Raw genomic sequence first — 19,092 nt, forward strand, 5'->3', positions numbered from 1 at the left:
AGTGATGACCCTTACAGACCTTACAGTGATGACCCTTACAGTGATGACCCTTACAGTGTTGACCCTTACAGTGTTGACCCTTACAGTGATGACCCTTACAGACCTTACAGTGATGACCCTTACAGTGTTGACCCTTACAGTGTTGACCCTTACAGTGATGACCCTTACAGACCTTACAGTGATGACCCTTACAGACCTTACAGTGATGACCCTTACAGTGATGACCCTTACAGTGTTGACCCTTACAGTGTTGACCCTTACAGTGTTGACCCTTACAGTGATGACCCTTACAGACCTTACAGTGTTGACCCTTACAGTGATGACCCTTACAGACCTTACAGTGATGACCCTTACAGTGTTGACCCTTACAGTGATGACCCTTACAATGATGACCCTTACAGACCTTACAGTGATGACCCTTACAGACCTTACAGTGATGTTCCTTACAGGCCTTACAGTGTTGACCCTTACAGTGATGAGCCTTACAGTGTTGACCCTTACAGTGATGACCCTTACAGTGTTGACCCTTACAGTGATGACCCTTATAGTGATGACCCTTACAGTGTTGACCCTTACAGTGTTGACCCTTACAGTGTTGACCCTTACAGTGATGACCCTTACAGACCTTACAGTGATGATCCTTACAGACCTTACAGTGTTGACCCTTACAGTGATGACCCTTACAGTGATGACCCTTACAGTGTTGACCCTTACAGACCTTACAGAGATGACCCTTACAGACCTTACAGTGATGACCCTTACAGACCTTACAGTGATGACCCTTACAGTGATGACCCTTACAGACCTTACAGAGATGACCCTCACAGACCTTACAGTGATGACCCTTACAGACCTTACAGTGATGACCCTTACAGACCTTACAGACCTTACAGAGATGACCCTTACAGACCTTACAGTGATGACCCTTACAGACCTTACAGTGATGACCCTTACAGTGATGACCCTTACAGACCTTACAGTGATGACCCTTACAGTGATGACCCTTACAGTGATGACCCTTACAGTGATGACCCTTACAGTGTTGACCCTTACAGTGATGACCCTTACAGACCTTACAGAGATGACCCTTACAGACCTTACAGTGATGACCCTTACAGTGATGACCCTTACAAACCTTACAGTGATGACCCTTACAGACCTTACAGTGATGACCCTTACAGACCTTACAGTGATGACCCTTACATACCTTACAGTGATGACCCTTAAAGTGATGAGCCTTACAGTGTTGACCCTTACAGTGATGACCCTTACAGACCTTACAGTGATGACCCTTACAGACCTTACAGTGATGACCCTTACAGTGATGACCCTTACAGTGTTGACCCTTACAGTGTTGACCCTTACAGTGATGACCCTTACAGTGATGACCCTTACAGACCTTACAGAGATGACCCTTACACACCTTACAGTGATGACCCTTACAGACCTTACAGTGATGACCATTACAGTGTTGACCCTTACAGTGATGACCCTTAAAGTGATGACCCTTACAGACCTTACAGTGATGACCCTTACAGACCTTACAGTGATGACCCTTACAGACCTTACAGTGTTGACCCTTACAGTGATGAACCTTACAGTGATGACCCTTACAGACCTTACAGTGATGACCCTTACAGTGATGACCCTTACAGACCTTACAGTGATGACCCTTACAGTGATGACCCTTACAGACCTTACAGTGATGACCCTTACAGACCTTAAAGTGTTGATCCTTACAGTGATGACCCTTACAGTGATGACCCTTACAGTGTTGACCCTTACAGACCTTACAGTGTTGACCCTTACAGACCTTACAGAGATGACCCTTACAGACCTTACAGTGATGACCCTTACAGACCGTACAGTGTTGATCCTTACAGTGATGACCCTTACAGACCTTACAGTGATGACCCTTACAGTGATGACACTTACAGACCTTACAGTGATGACCCTTACAGTGATGACCCTTACAGACCTTACAGTGATGACCCTTACAGTGATGACCCTTACAGACCTTACAGTGATGACCCTTACAGACCTTACAGTGTTGACCCTTACAGTGATGACCCTTACAGTGATGACCCTTACAGTGATGACCCTTACAGTGATGACCCTTACAGACCGTACAGTGTTGATCCTTACAGTGTTGACCCTTACAGACCTTACAGTGATGACCCTTACAGACCTTACAGTGATGACCCTTACAGACCTTACAGTGATGACCCTTACAGACCGTACAGTGATGACCCTTACAGACCGTACAGTGATGACCCTTACAGACCTTACAGTGATGACCCTTACAGACCTTACAGTGATGACCCTTACAGACCTTACAGTGATGACCCTTACAGACCTTACAGTGATGACCCTTACAGACCGTACAGTGATGACCCTTACAGACCTTACAGTGATGACCCTTACAGACCGTACAGTGATGACCCTTACAGACCGTACAGTGTTGATCCTTACAGTGATGACCCTTACAGACCTTACAGTGATGACCCTTACAGACCTTACAGTGATGACCCTTACAGTGTTGATCCTTACAGACCTTACAGTGATGACCCTTACAGACCTTACAGTGATGACCCTTACAGACCTTACAGTGATGACCCTTACAGTGTTGATCCTTACAGACCGTACAGTGATGACCCTTACAGACCTTACAGTGATGACCCTTACAGACCGTACAGTGTTGATCCTTACAGTGATGACCCTTACAGACCTTACAGTGATGACCCTTACAGTGTTGATCCTTACAGACCTTACAGTGATGACCCTTACAGACCTTACAGTGTTGACCCTTAGAGTGATGACCCTTACAGTGATGACCCTTACAATGATGACCCTTACAGTGATGACCCTTACAGACCTTACAGTGATGACCCTTAGAGACCTTACAGTGATGATTCTTACAGACCTTACAGTGTTGACCCTTACAGTGATGACCCTTACAGACCTTACAGTGTTGATCCTTACAGGGATGACCCTTACAGACCTTACAGTGATGACCCTTACAGACCTTACAGTGATGACCCTTACAGTGTTGACCCTTACAGACCTTACAGTGATGACCCTTACAGACCTTACAGTGATGACCCTTACAGTGATGACCCTTACAATGATGACCCTTACAGTGATGACCCTTACAGACCTTACAGTGATGACCCTTACAGACCTTACAGTGATGACTCTTACAGACCTTACAGTGATGACCCTTACAGTGATGACCCTTACAGACCTTACAGTGTTGACCCTTACAGTGATGACCCTTACAGACCTTACAGTGATGACCCTTAAAGACCTTACAGTGATGACCCGTACAGACCGTACAGTGTTGATCCTTACAGTGATGACCCTTACAGACCTTACAGTGATGACCCTTACAGACCTTACAGTGTTGACCCTTACAGACCTTACAGTGATGACCCTTACAGTGTTGACCCTTACAGACCTTACAGTGATGACCCTTACAGACCTTACAGTGATGACCCTTACAGTGATGACCCTTACAATGATGACCCTTACAGTGATGACCCTTACAGACCTTACAGTGATGACCCTTACAGTGTTGACCCTTACAGTGATGACCCTTACAGACCTTACAGTGATGACCCTTACATACCTTACAGTGATGACCCTTACAGTGTTGACCCTTACAGACCTTACAGTGATGACCCTTACAGACCTTACAGTGATGACCCTTACAGACCTTACAGTGATGACCCTTACAGTGTTGACCCTTACAGTGATGACCCTTAAAGTGATGACCCTTACAGACCTTACAGTGATGACCCTTACAGACCTTACAGTGTTGACCCTTACAGTGATGAACCTTACAGTGATGACCCTTACAGACCTTACAGTGATGACCCTTACAGTGATGACCCTTACAGTGATGACCCTTACAGACCTTACAGTGATGACCCTTACAGTGATGACCCTTACAGACCTTACAGTGATGACCCTTACAGTGTTGACCCTTACAGTGATGACCCTTACAGTGATGACCCTTACAGACCTTACAGTGATGACCCTTACAGTGTTGACCCTTACAGTGATGACCCTTACAGTGATGACCCTTACAGACCTTAGAGTGATGACCCTTACAGACCGTACAGTGATGACCCTTACAGACCTTACAGTGATGACCCTTAGAGACCTTACAGTGATGACCCTTACAGACCTTACAGTGTTGATCCTTACAGTGATGACCCTTACAGACCTTACAGTGATGACCCTTACAGACCGTACAGTGTTGATCCTTACAGTGATGACCCTTACAAACCTTACAGTGATGACCCTTACAGTGATGACCCTTACAGACCTTACAGTGTTGACCCTTACAGACCTTACAGTGATGACCCTTACAGTGTTGACCCTTACAGACCTTACAGTGATGACCCTTACAGACCTTACAGTGATGACCCTTACAGTGATGACCCTTACAATGATGACCCTTACAGTGATGACCCTTACAGACCTTACAGTGATGACCCTTACAGTGTTGAGCCTTACAGACCTTACAGTGTTGACCCTTACAGTGATGACCCTTACAGTGATGACCCTTACAGTGATGACCCTTACAGTGATGACCCTTACAGACCTTACAGTGATGACCCTTACAGACCTTACAGTGTTGACCCTTACAGTGATGACCCTTACAATGATGACCCTTACAGTGATGACCCTTACAGACCTTACAGTGATGACCCTTACAGTGATGACCCTTACAGACCTTAGAGTGTTGACCCTTACAGAGATGACCCTTACAGACCTTACAGTGATGACCCTTACAGAACCTACAGTGATGACCCTTACAGACCTTACAGTGTTGACTCTTACAGACCTTACAGTGATGATCCTTACAGACCTTACAGTGATGACCCTTACAGACCTTACAGTGATTACCCTTACAGACCTTACAGTGTTGACCCTTACAGACCTTACAGTGATGACCCTTACAGACCTTACAGTGATGACCCTTAGAGACCTTACAGTGATGACCCTTACAGACCTTACAGTGATGATCCTTAGAGACCTTACAGTGATGACCCTTACAGACCTTACAGTGATTACCCTTACAGACCGTACAGTGATGACCCTTACAGACCGTACAGTGATGACCCTTACAGACCTTACAGTGATGACCCTTACAGACCTTACAGTGATGACCCTTACAGACCTTACAGTGATGACCCTTACAGACCTTACAGTGATGACCCTTACAGACCGTACAGTGATGACCCTTACAGACCTTACAGTGATGACCCTTACAGACCGTACAGTGATGACCCTTACAGACCGTACAGTGTTGATCCTTACAGTGATGACCCTTACAGACCTTACAGTGATGACCCTTACAGACCTTACAGTGATGACCCTTACAGTGTTGATCCTTACAGACCTTACAGTGATGACCCTTACAGACCTTACAGTGATGACCCTTACAGACCTTACAGTGATGACCCTTACAGTGTTGATCCTTACAGACCGTACAGTGATGACCCTTACAGACCTTACAGTGATGACCCTTACAGACCGTACAGTGTTGATCCTTACAGTGATGACCCTTACAGACCTTACAGTGATGACCCTTACAGTGTTGATCCTTACAGACCTTACAGTGATGACCCTTACAGACCTTACAGTGTTGACCCTTAGAGTGATGACCCTTACAGTGATGACCCTTACAATGATGACCCTTACAGTGATGACCCTTACAGACCTTACAGTGATGACCCTTAGAGACCTTACAGTGATGATTCTTACAGACCTTACAGTGTTGACCCTTACAGTGATGACCCTTACAGACCTTACAGTGTTGATCCTTACAGGGATGACCCTTACAGACCTTACAGTGATGACCCTTACAGACCTTACAGTGATGACCCTTACAGTGTTGACCCTTACAGACCTTACAGTGATGACCCTTACAGACCTTACAGTGATGACCCTTACAGTGATGACCCTTACAATGATGACCCTTACAGTGATGACCCTTACAGACCTTACAGTGATGACCCTTACAGACCTTACAGTGATGACTCTTACAGACCTTACAGTGATGACCCTTACAGTGATGACCCTTACAGACCTTACAGTGTTGACCCTTACAGTGATGACCCTTACAGACCTTACAGTGATGACCCTTACAGACCTTACAGTGATGACCCTTACAGACCGTACAGTGTTGATCCTTACAGTGATGACCCTTACAGACCTTACAGTGATGACCCTTACAGACCTTACAGTGTTGACCCTTACAGACCTTACAGTGATGACCCTTACAGTGTTGACCCTTACAGACCTTACAGTGATGACCCTTACAGACCTTACAGTGATGACCCTTACAGTGATGACCCTTACAATGATGACCCTTACAGTGATGACCCTTACAGACCTTACAGTGATGACCCTTACAGTGTTGACCCTTACAGTGATGACCCTTACAGACCTTACAGTGATGACCCTTACATACCTTACAGTGATGACCCTTACAGTGTTGACCCTTACAGACCTTACAGTGATGACCCTTACAGACCTTACAGTGATGACCCTTACAGTGATGACCCTTACAATGATGACCCTTACAGTGATGACCCTTACAGACCTTACAGTGATGACCCTTACAGACCTTACAGTGATGACCCTTACAGACCTTACAGTGATGACCCTTACAGTGTTGACCCTTACAGTGATGACCCTTAAAGTGATGACCCTTACAGACCTTACAGTGATGACCCTTACAGACCTTACAGTGTTGACCCTTACAGTGATGAACCTTACAGTGATGACCCTTACAGACCTTACAGTGATGACCCTTACAGTGATGACCCTTACAGACCTTACAGTGATGACCCTTACAGTGATGACCCTTACAGACCTTACAGTGATGACCCTTACAGTGTTGACCCTTACAGTGATGACCCTTACAGTGATGACCCTTACAGACCTTACAGTGATGACCCTTACAGTGTTGACCCTTACAGTGATGACCCTTACAGTGATGACCCTTACAGTGATGACCCTTACAGTGTTGACCCTTACAGTGATGACCCTTACAGACCTTACAGTGATGACCCTTACAGACCGTACAGTGATGACCCTTACAGACCTTACAGTGATGACCCTTACAGACCGTACAGTGATGACCCTTACAGACCTTACAGTGATGACCCTTAGAGACCTTACAGTGATGACCCTTACAGACCTTACAGTGTTGATCCTTACAGTGATGACCCTTACAGACCTTACAGTGATGACCCTTACAGACCGTACAGTGTTGATCCTTACAGTGATGACCCTTACAAACCTTACAGTGATGACCCTTACAGTGATGACCCTTACAGACCTTACAGTGTTGACCCTTACAGACCTTACAGTGATGACCCTTACAGTGTTGACCCTTACAGACCTTACAGTGATGACCCTTACAGACCTTACAGTGATGACCCTTACAGTGATGACCCTTACAATGATGACCCTTACAGTGATGACCCTTACAGACCTTACAGTGATGACCCTTACAGTGTTGAGCCTTACAGACCTTACAGTGTTGACCCTTACAGTGATGACCCTTACAGTGATGACCCTTACAGTGATGACCCTTACAGTGATGACCCTTACAGTGATGACCCTTACAGACCTTACAGTGATGACCCTTACAGACCTTACAGTGTTGACCCTTACAGTGATGACCCTTACAATGATGACCCTTACAGTGATGACCCTTACAGACCTTACAGTGATGACCCTTACAGTGATGACCCTTACAGACCTTACAGTGATGACCCTTACAGTGATGACCCTTACAGACCTTACAGTGTTGACCCTTACAGAGATGACCCTTACAGACCTTACAGTGATGACCCTTACAGAACCTACAGTGATGACCCTTACAGACCTTACAGTGTTGACTCTTACAGACCTTACAGTGATGATCCTTACAGACCTTACAGTGATGACCCTTACAGACCTTACAGTGATTACCCTTACAGACCTTACAGTGTTGACCCTTACAGACCTTACAGTGATGACCCTTACAGACCTTACAGTGATGACCCTTAGAGACCTTACAGTGATGACCCTTACAGACCTTACAGTGATGATCCTTAGAGACCTTACAGTGATGACCCTTACAGACCTTACAGTGATTACCCTTACAGACCTTACAGTGTTGACCCTTACAGACCTTACAGTGATGACCCTTACAGTGATGACCCTTACAGACCTTACAGTGATGACCCTTACAGTGATGACATTTACAGTGATGACCCTTACAGTCCTTACAGTGATGACCCTTAAATTGATGACCCTTAGAGACCTTACAGTGATGACCCTTACAGTGTAGTGTTGTTTTCGTCAACGAAAAGTATGACTAAATATCTTCGTCAACGAACCTTTATAACGTGACGAAAACGAGACGAGACGCAACGTAAATGCTGGTCATGTGACGATGACGAATAAAAACGAGACTAAATGTGGTTCACAAAATAAAAACTATGCTAAAATGTCTCTTCATTTTCGTTGACGAAAATGAGACGAGACGAAAAGTCGTGTTTTTATTCTGCAGTATTTCTGTGCGTCTCAATCAGGGGCTGCATCAGGTCTCACTGCGCAGACGCAGGCCACATCACTCTCTTCAAATCCCACTCGCGCGGCGTCTCCGGTGAGTGAACGGGTCCGATGGCCGGCCAGTCGGGGTTCGTAAGCCCTATTCGGACGGTAATTGTTTGTCCTGCGGTCGTAAGGTGTCTTCATTATTTACAGGAGCTAGTCAGTGATTTTATTGTCGTCTTAATGCAGAATATCAGTGTTTTTCTCCCACCACCCGTGTAAAAATCTCCGGCCGAATTACCTAACTGAATTACTGTTTGACAAACACCAAGGTCGTGTGGTGCCGTCTGAATCCACATCTCTGAGTTTTCAATCACTTCAGAATTCACGGTTTATATCCTTTTTGGCCACTGCAGAGCACCGTGCGGTTGTGCTTCGCTGTTATTTTGATGCATTTTAAAGATCTAGACTTGTATTACTGAAATATTGGCAAGTATTTACAAGAGCAAGATATTTCATCACCGCTCAAACAAAGAAAGAAAGAAAAGCACGTAAACATTTTAAATGTGCCGTTATAACGGCAGCAATTATATATGTTAAAATAACCGCAGCATTATGAATACCTCTTAAGCGAATAAGAGGCTATATTCACTTATTTCCACTAATTTCCATGTGGAATAAAATTACATCCTTTATTTTGAGATAAAATACAAGACAGAAAAACATTTTAACTATAATGTGGGTCTAATTTTAAACATAAATAATTAAATAATAATTTGGATATTATTTTCCTATTAAATTAAATATGCATTTATTCTTATTAAGACATTTGGAAAAACTTTTATTACATTGAAGTGGAAAATAAAACGGGTGTTGTGGAAATAGATGGGGAGAAATGTGGCCACAAAAATCACAGGAAAAAACACCACAAACCTTAAGAGACATCTCAATGTTTTTATTTATTTTATTGAAATGTATGTGTGTGTGCTTGTTTAGTTGGTAAAATAAATATGTTGTAACTTCAAATCAGAGCGTCTTCCGTGTCTGGAATGGATGTATTCTTGAGTCTATAAGGTAACAATAATATAATAAGATAACATTGTTTGAAATGGGTTTGGCTAAAAGAAGATTTTGGTTTTGTCTATAATACGTACTTATACTATATTGACTGGGTTAAATAGAATTGCATTACTAAAAAGAGACTAAAATACAATTTTCATTGACTAAAACTTGACTAAAATGTCATTAGTTTTCGTCGACTAAAACTAGACGAAAATAGTCATAGATAATTCTGACTAAAATAAGACTAAAATGCTCAGACTTTTAGTCGACTAAAACTTGACTAGACTAAAAAGAGTATGACTATGACTAAAACTAATAAAAACTAAAATGACTGCTTGACACAAAGACTAGACTAAAACTAAAATGAAAACAGGCCGCCAAAAACAACACTATTACAGTGTTGACCCTTACAGACCTTACAGTGATGACCCTTACAGTGATGACCCTTACAGACCTTACAGTGATGACCCTTACAGTGATGACCCTTACAGACCTTACAGTGATGACCCTTACAGTGTTGACCCTTACAGACCTTACAGTGATGACCCTTACAGACCTTACAGTGATGACCCTTACAGTGTTGACCCTTACAGTGTTGACCCTTACAGTGTTGACCCTTACAGACCTTACAGTGTTGACCCTTACAGACCTTACAGTGATGACCCTTACAGACCTTACAGTGATGACCCTTACAGACCTTACAGTGATGACCCTTACAGAGATGACCCTTACAGACCTTACAGTGATGACCCTTACAGAGATGACCCTTACAGACCTTACAGTGATGACCCTTACAGACCTTACAGTGATGACCCTTACAGACCTTACAGTGATGACCCTTACAGAGATGACCCTTACAGACCTTACAGTGATGACCCTTACAGACCTTACAGTGTTGACCCTTACAGTCCTTACAGTGATGACCCTTAAATTGATGACCCTTAGAGACCTTACAGTGATGACCCTTACAGACCTTACAGTGATGACCCTTACAGTGATGACCCTTACAGACCTTACAGTGATGACCCTTACAGTGTTGACCCTTACAGTGTTGACCCTTAGAGACCTTACAGTGATGACCCTTACAGACCTTACAGTGATGACCCTTACAGACCTTACAGTGATGACCCTTACAGTGTTGACCCTTACAGTGTTGACCCTTACAGACCTTACAGTGTTGACCCTTACAGACCTTACAGTGATGACCCTTACAGACCTTACAGTGATGACCCTTACAGACCTTACAGTGATGACCCTTACAGAGATGACCCTTACAGACCTTACAGTGATGACCCTTACAGAGATGACCCTTACAGACCTTACAGTGATGACCCTTACAGACCTTACAGTGATGACCCTTACAGACCTTACAGTGATGACCCTTACAGACCTTACAGTGATGACCCTTACAGAGATGACCCTTACAGACCTTACAGTGATGACCCTTACAGACCTTACAGTGATGACCCTTACAGACCTTACAGTGATGACCCTTACAGAGATGACCCTTACAGACCTTACAGTGATGACCCTTACAGACCTTACAGTGATGACCCTTACAGACCTTACAGTGATGACCCTTACAGACCTTACAGTGTTGACCCTTACAGTGTTGACCCTTACAGACCTTACAGTGATGACCCTTACAGTGTTGACCCTTACAGACATTACAGTGATGACCCTTACAGACCTTACAGTGATGACCCTTACAGACCTTACAGTGATGACCCTTACAGTGTTGACCCTTACAGACCTTACAGTGTTGACCCTTACAGACCTTACAGTGTTGACCCTTAAAGACCTTACAGTGATGACCCTTACAGACCTTACAGTGATGACCCTTACAGACCTTACAGTGATGACCCTTACAGAGATGACCCTTACAGACCTTACAGTGATGACCCTTAGAGTGATGACCCTTACAGACCTTACAGTGATGACCCTTACAGACCTTACAGTGATGACCCTTACAGACCTTACAGTGTTGACCCTTACAGTGTTGACCCTTACAGACCTTACAGTGATGACCCTTACAGTGTTGACCCTTACAGACATTACAGTGATGACCCTTACAGACCTTACAGTGATGACCCTTACAGTGTTGACCCTTACAGACCTTACAGTGTTGACCCTTACAGACCTTACAGTGTTGACCCTTAAAGACCTTACAGTGATGACCCTTACAGACCTTACAGTGATGACCCTTACAGACCGTACAGTGTTGATCCTTACAGTGATGACCCTTACAGACCTTACAGTGATGACCCTTACAGACCTTACAGTGATGACCCTTACAGTGTTGATCCTTACAGACCTTACAGTGATGACCCTTACAGACCTTACAGTGTTGACCCTTACAGTGATGACCCTTACAGTGATGACCCTTACAATGATGACCCTTACAATGATGACCCTTACAGTGATGACCCTTACAGACCTTACAGTGATGACCCTTAGAGACCTTACAGTGATGATTCTTACAGACCTTACAGTGTTGACCCTTACAGTGATGACCCTTACAGACCTTACAGTGTTGATCCTTACAGGGATGACCCTTAAAGAACCTTACAGTGATGACCCTTACAGACCTTACAGTGATGACCCTTACAGTGTTGACCCTTACAGACCTTACAGTGATGACCCTTACAGACCTTACAGTGATGACCCTTACAGTGATGACCCTTACAATGATGACCCTTACAGTGATGACCCTTACAGACCTTACAGTGATGACCCTTACAGACCTTACAGTGATGACTCTTACAGACCTTACAGTGATGACCCTTACAGTGATGACCCTTACAGACCTTACAGTGTTGACCCTTACAGTGATGACCCTTACAGACCTTACAGTGATGACCCTTACAGACCTTACAGTGATGACCCTTACAGACCGTACAGTGTTGATCCTTACAGTGATGACCCTTACAGACCTTACAGTGATGACCCTTACAGACCTTACAGTGTTGACCCTTACAGACCTTACAGTGATGACCCTTACAGTGTTGACCCTTACAGACCTTACAGTGATGACCCTTACAGACCTTACAGTGATGACCCTTACAGTGATGACCCTTACAATGATGACCCTTACAGTGATGACCCTTACAGACCTTACAGTGATGACCCTTACAGTGTTGACCCTTACAGTGATGACCCTTACAGACCTTACAGTGATGACCCTTACATACCTTACAGTGATGACCCTTACAGTGTTGACCCTTACAGACCTTACAGTGATGACCCTTACAGACCTTACAGTGATGACCCTTACAATGATGACCCTTACATTGATGACCCTTACAGTCCTTACAGTGATGACCCTTACAGTGATGACCCTTACAGACCTTACAGTGATGACCCTTACAGTGATTACCCTTACAGACTTACAGTGTTGACCCTTACAGTGATGATCCTTACAGACCTTACAGTGTTGACCCTTACAGTGATGACCCTTACAGACCTTACAGTGATGACCCTTACAGACCTTACAGTGATGACCCTTACAGTGTTGACCCTTACAGTGATGACCCTTAAAGTGATGACCCTTACAGACCTTACAGTGATGACCCTTACAGACCTTACAGTGTTGACCCTTACAGTGTTGACCCTTACAGTGATGACCCTTACAGACCTTACAGTGATGACCCTTACATACCTTACAGTGATGACCCTTACAGTGTTGACCCTTACAGACCTTACAGTGATGACCCTTACAGACCTTACAGTGATGACCCTTACAATGATGACCCTTACATTGATGACCCTTACAGTCCTTACAGTGATGACCCTTACAGTGATGACCCTTACAGACCTTACAGTGATGACCCTTACAGTGATTACCCTTACAGACCTTACAGTGTTGACCCTTACAGTGATGATCTTTACAGACCTTACAGTGTTGACCCTTACAGTGATGACCCTTACAGACCTTACAGTGATGACCCTTACAGACCTTACAGTGATGACCCTTACAGTGATGACCCTTACAGACCTTACAGTGATGACCCTTACAGTGTTGACCCTTACAGTGATGACCCTTACAGTGATGACCCTTACAGACCTTACAGTGATGACCCTTACAGTGTTGACCCTTACAGTGATGACCCTTACAGTGATGACCCTTACAGTGATGACCCTTACAGTGTTGACCCTTACAGTGATGACCCTTACAGACCTTACAGTGATGACCCTTACAGACCGTACAGTGATGACCCTTACAGACCTTACAGTGATGACCCTTAGAGACCTTACAGTGATGACCCTTACAGACCTTACAGTGTTGATCCTTACAGTGATGACCCTTACAGACCTTACAGTGATGACCCTTACAGACCGTACAGTGTTGATCCTTACAGTGATGACCCTTACAAACCTTACAGTGATGACCCTTACAGTGATGACCCTTACAGACCTTACAGTGTTGACCCTTACAGACCTTACAGTGATGACCCTTACAGTGTTGACCCTTACAGACCTTACAGTGATGACCCTTACAGACCTTACAGTGATGACCCTTACAGTGATGACCCTTACAATGATGACCCTTACAGTGATGACCCTTACAGACCTTACAGTGATGACCCTTACAGTGTTGAGCCTTACAGACCTTACAGTGTTGACCCTTACAGTGATGACCCTTACAGTGATGACCCTTACAATGATGACCCTTACAGTGATGACCCTTACAGACCTTATAGTGATGACCCTTACAGACCTTACAGTGTTGACCCTTACAGTGATGACCCTTACAATGATGACCCTTACAGTGTTGACCCTTACAGTGATGACCCTTACAGACCTTACAGTGTTGACCCTTACAGAGATGACCCTTACAGACCTTACAGTGATGACCCTTACAGTGATGACCCTTACAGAACCTACAGTGATGACCCTTACAGACCTTACAGTGTTGACTCTTACAGACCTTACAGTGATGATCCTTACAGACCTTACAGTGATGACCCTTACAGACCTTACAGTGATTACCCTTACAGACCTTACAGTGTTGACCCTTACAGACCTTACAGTGATGACCCTTACAGACCTTACAGTGATGACCCTTAGAGACCTTACAGTGATGACCCTTACAGACCTTACAGTGATGATCCTTAGAGACCTTACAGTGATGACCCTTACAGACCTTACAGTGATTACCCTTACAGACCTTACAGTGTTGACCCTTACAGACCTTACAGTGATGACCCTTACAGTGATGACCCTTACAGACCTTACAGTGATGACCCTTACAGTGATGACATTTACAGTGATGACCCTTACAGTCCTTACAGTGATGACCCTTAAATTGATGACCCTTAGAGACCTTACAGTGATGACCCTTACAGTGTTGACCCTTACAGACCTTACAGTGATGACCCTTACAGTGATGACCCTTACAGACCTTACAGTGATGACCCTTACAGTGATGACCCTTACAGACCTTACAGTGATGACCCTTACAGTGTTGACCCTTACAGACCTTACAGTGATGACCCTTACAGACCTTACAGTGATGACCCTTACAGACCTTACAGTGATGACCCTTACAGTGTTGACCCTTACAGTGTTGACCCTTACAGACCTTACAGTGTTGACCCTTACAGACCTTACAGTGATGACCCTTACAGACATTACAGTGATGACCCTTACAGACCTTACAGTGATGACCCTTACAGAGATGACCCTTACAGACCTTACAGTGATGACCCTTACAGAGATGACCCTTACAGACCTTACAGTGATGACCCTTACAGACCTTACAGTGATGACCCTTACAGACCTTACAGTGATGACCCTTACAGAGATGACCCTTACAGACCTTACAGTGATGACCCTTACAGACCTTACAGTGTTGACCCTTACAGTCCTTACAGTGATGACCCTTAAATTGATGACCCTTAGAGACCTTACAGTGATGACCCTTACAGTGTTGACCCTTACAGACCTTACAGTGATGACCCTTACAGTGATGACCCTTACAGACCTTACAGTGATGACCCTTACAGTGATGACCCTTACAGACCTTACAGTGATGACCCTTACAGTGTTGACCCTTACAGTGTTGACCCTTACAGACCTTACAGTGATGACCCTTACAGACCTTACAGTGATGACCCTTACAGACCTTACAGTGATGACCCTTACAGACCTTACAGTGTTGACCCTTACAGACCTTACAGTGATGACCCTTACAGACCTTACAGTGATGACCCTTACAGACCTTACAGTGATGACCCTTACAGAGATGACCCTTACAGTGATGACCCTTACAGAGATGACCCTTACAGACCTTACAGTGATGACCCTTACAGACCTTACAGTGATGACCCTTACAGACCTTACAGTGATGACCCTTACAGACCTTACAGTGATGACCCTTACAGAGATGACCCTTACAGACCTTACAGTGATGACCCTTACAGACCTTACAGTGATGACCCTTACAGACCTTACAGTGATGACCCTTACAGAGATGACCCTTACAGACCTTACAGTGATGACCCTTAGAGTGATGACCCTTACAGACCTTACAGTGATGACCCTTACAGACCTTACAGTGATGACCCTTACAGACCTTACAGTGTTGACCCTTACAGTGTTGACCCTTACAGACCTTACAGTGATGACCCTTACAGTGTTGACCCTTACAGACATTACAGTGATGACCCTTACAGACCTTACAGTGATGACCCTTACAGACCTTACAGTGATGACCCTTACAGTTTTGACCCTTACAGACCTTACAGTGTTGACCCTTACAGACCTTACAGTATTGACCCTTAAAGACCTTACAGTGATGACCCTTACAGACCTTACAGTGATGACCCTTACAGACCTTACAGTGTTGACCCTTACAGACCTTACAGTGTTGACCCTTACAGACCTTACAGTGATGACCCTTACAGACCTTACAGTGATGACCCTTACAGACCTTACAGTGTTGACCCTTACAGTGTTGACCCTTACAGACCTTACAGTGTTGACCCTTACAGACCTTACAGTGTTGACCCTTACAGTGATGACCCTTACAGACCTTACAGTGTTGACCCTTACAGACCTTACAGTGTTGACCCTTACAGACCTTACAGTGTTGACCCTTACAGACCTTACAGTGATGACCCTTACAGACCTTACAGTGATGACCCTTTCAGACCTTACAGTGTTGACCCTTACAGACCTTACAGTGATGACCCTTACAGACCTTACAGTGATGACCCTTACAGACCTTACAGTGTTGACCCTTACAGTGATGACCCTTACAGACCTTACAGTGTTGACCCTTACAGTGTTGACCCTTACAGACCTTACAGTGTTGACCCTTACAGACCTTACAGTGTTGACCCTTACAGACCTTACAGTGATGACCCTTACAGACCTTACAGTGATGACCCTTACAGACCTTACAGTGATGACCCTTACAGTGTTGATCCTTACAGACCTTACAGTGATGACCCTTACAGACCTTACAGTGTTGACCCTTACAGACCTTACAGTGTTGACCCTTACAGACCTTACAGTGTTGACCCTTACAGACCTTACAGTGATGACCCTTACAGACCTTACAGTGATGACCCTTACAGTGATGACCCTTACAGTGATGACCCTTACAGACCTTACAGTGATGACCCTTACAGACCTTACAGTGATGACCCTTACAGACCTTACAGTGATGACCCGTTACAGACCTTACAGTGATGACCCTTACAGACCTTACAGTGATGACCCTTACAGTGTTGACCCTTACAGACCTTACAGTGATGACCCTTACAGACCTTACAGTGATGACCCTTACAGACCTTACAGTGATGACCCTTACAGACCTTACAGTGATGACCCTGACAGTGATGACCCTTACAGTGATGACCCTTACAGACCTTACAGTGATGACCCTGACAGACCTTACAGTGATGACCCTTACAGACCTTACAGTGATGACCCTGACAGTGATGACCCTTACAGTGATGACCCTTACAGTGACGACCCTGACAGACCTTACAGTGATGACCCTTACAGTGATGACCCTTACAGACCTTACAGTGATGACCCTTACAGTGATGACCCTTACAGACCTTACAGTGATGACCCTTACAGACCTTACAGTGATGACCCTTACAGTGATGACCCTTACAGACCTTACAGTGATGACCCTTACAGACCTTACAGTGATGACCCTTACAGTGATGACCCTTACAGACCTTACAGTGATGACCCTTACAGACCTTACAGTGATGACCCTTACAGACCTTACAGTGATGACCCTTACAGACCTTACAGTGATGACCCGTTACAGACCTTACAGTGATGACCCTTACAGACCTTACAGTGATGACCCTTACAGTGTTGACCCTTACAGACCTTACAGTGATGACCCTTACAGACCTTACAGTGATGACCCTTACAGTGATGACCCTTACAATGATGACCCTTACAGTGATGACCCTTACAGACCTTACAGTGATGACCCTTACAGTGTTGAGCCTTACAGACCTTACAGTGTTGACCCTTACAGTGATGACCCTTACAGTGATGACCCTTACAATGATGACCCTTACAGTGATGACCCTTACAGACCTTATAGTGATGACCCTTACAGACCTTACAGTGTTGACCCTTACAGTGATGACCCTTACAATGATGACCCTTACAGTGTTGACCCTTACAGTGATGACCCTTACAGACCTTACAGTGTTGACCCTTACAGAGATGACCCTTACAGACCTTACAGTGATGACCCTTACAGTGATGACCCTTACAGAACCTACAGTGATGACCCTTACAGACCTTACAGTGTTGACTCTTACAGACCTTACAGTGATGATCCTTACAGACCTTACAGTGATGACCCTTACAGACCTTACAGTGATTACCCTTACAGACCTTACAGTGTTGACCCTTACAGACCTTACAGTGATGACCCTTACAGACCTTACAGTGATGACCCTTAGAGACCTTACAGTGATGACCCTTACAGAGATGATCCTTAGAGACCTTACAGTGATGACCCTTACAGACCTTACAGTGATTACCCTTACAGACCTTACAGTGTTGACCCTTACAGACCTTACAGTGATGACCCTTACAGTGATGACCCTTACAGACCTTACAGTGATGACCCTTACAGTGATGACATTTACAGTGATGACCCTTACAGTCCTTACAGTGATGACCCTTAAATTGATGACCCTTAGAGACCTTACAGTGATGACCCTTACAGTGTTGACCCTTACAGACCTTACAGTGATGACCCTTACAGTGATGACCCTTACAGACCTTACAGTGATGACCCTTACAGTGATGACCCTTACAGACCTTACAGTGATGACCCTTACAGTGTTGACCCTTACAGTGTTGACCCTTACAGACCTTACAGTGATGACCCTTACAGACCTTACAGTGATGACCCTTACAGACCTTACAGTGATGACCCTTACAGTGTTGACCCTTACAGTGTTGACCCTTACAGACCTT

Source organism: Gobio gobio (genome assembly GCF_949357685.1).
Source record: "Gobio gobio genome assembly, chromosome: 6".
Taxonomy (NCBI): domain Eukaryota; kingdom Metazoa; phylum Chordata; class Actinopteri; order Cypriniformes; family Gobionidae; genus Gobio; species Gobio gobio.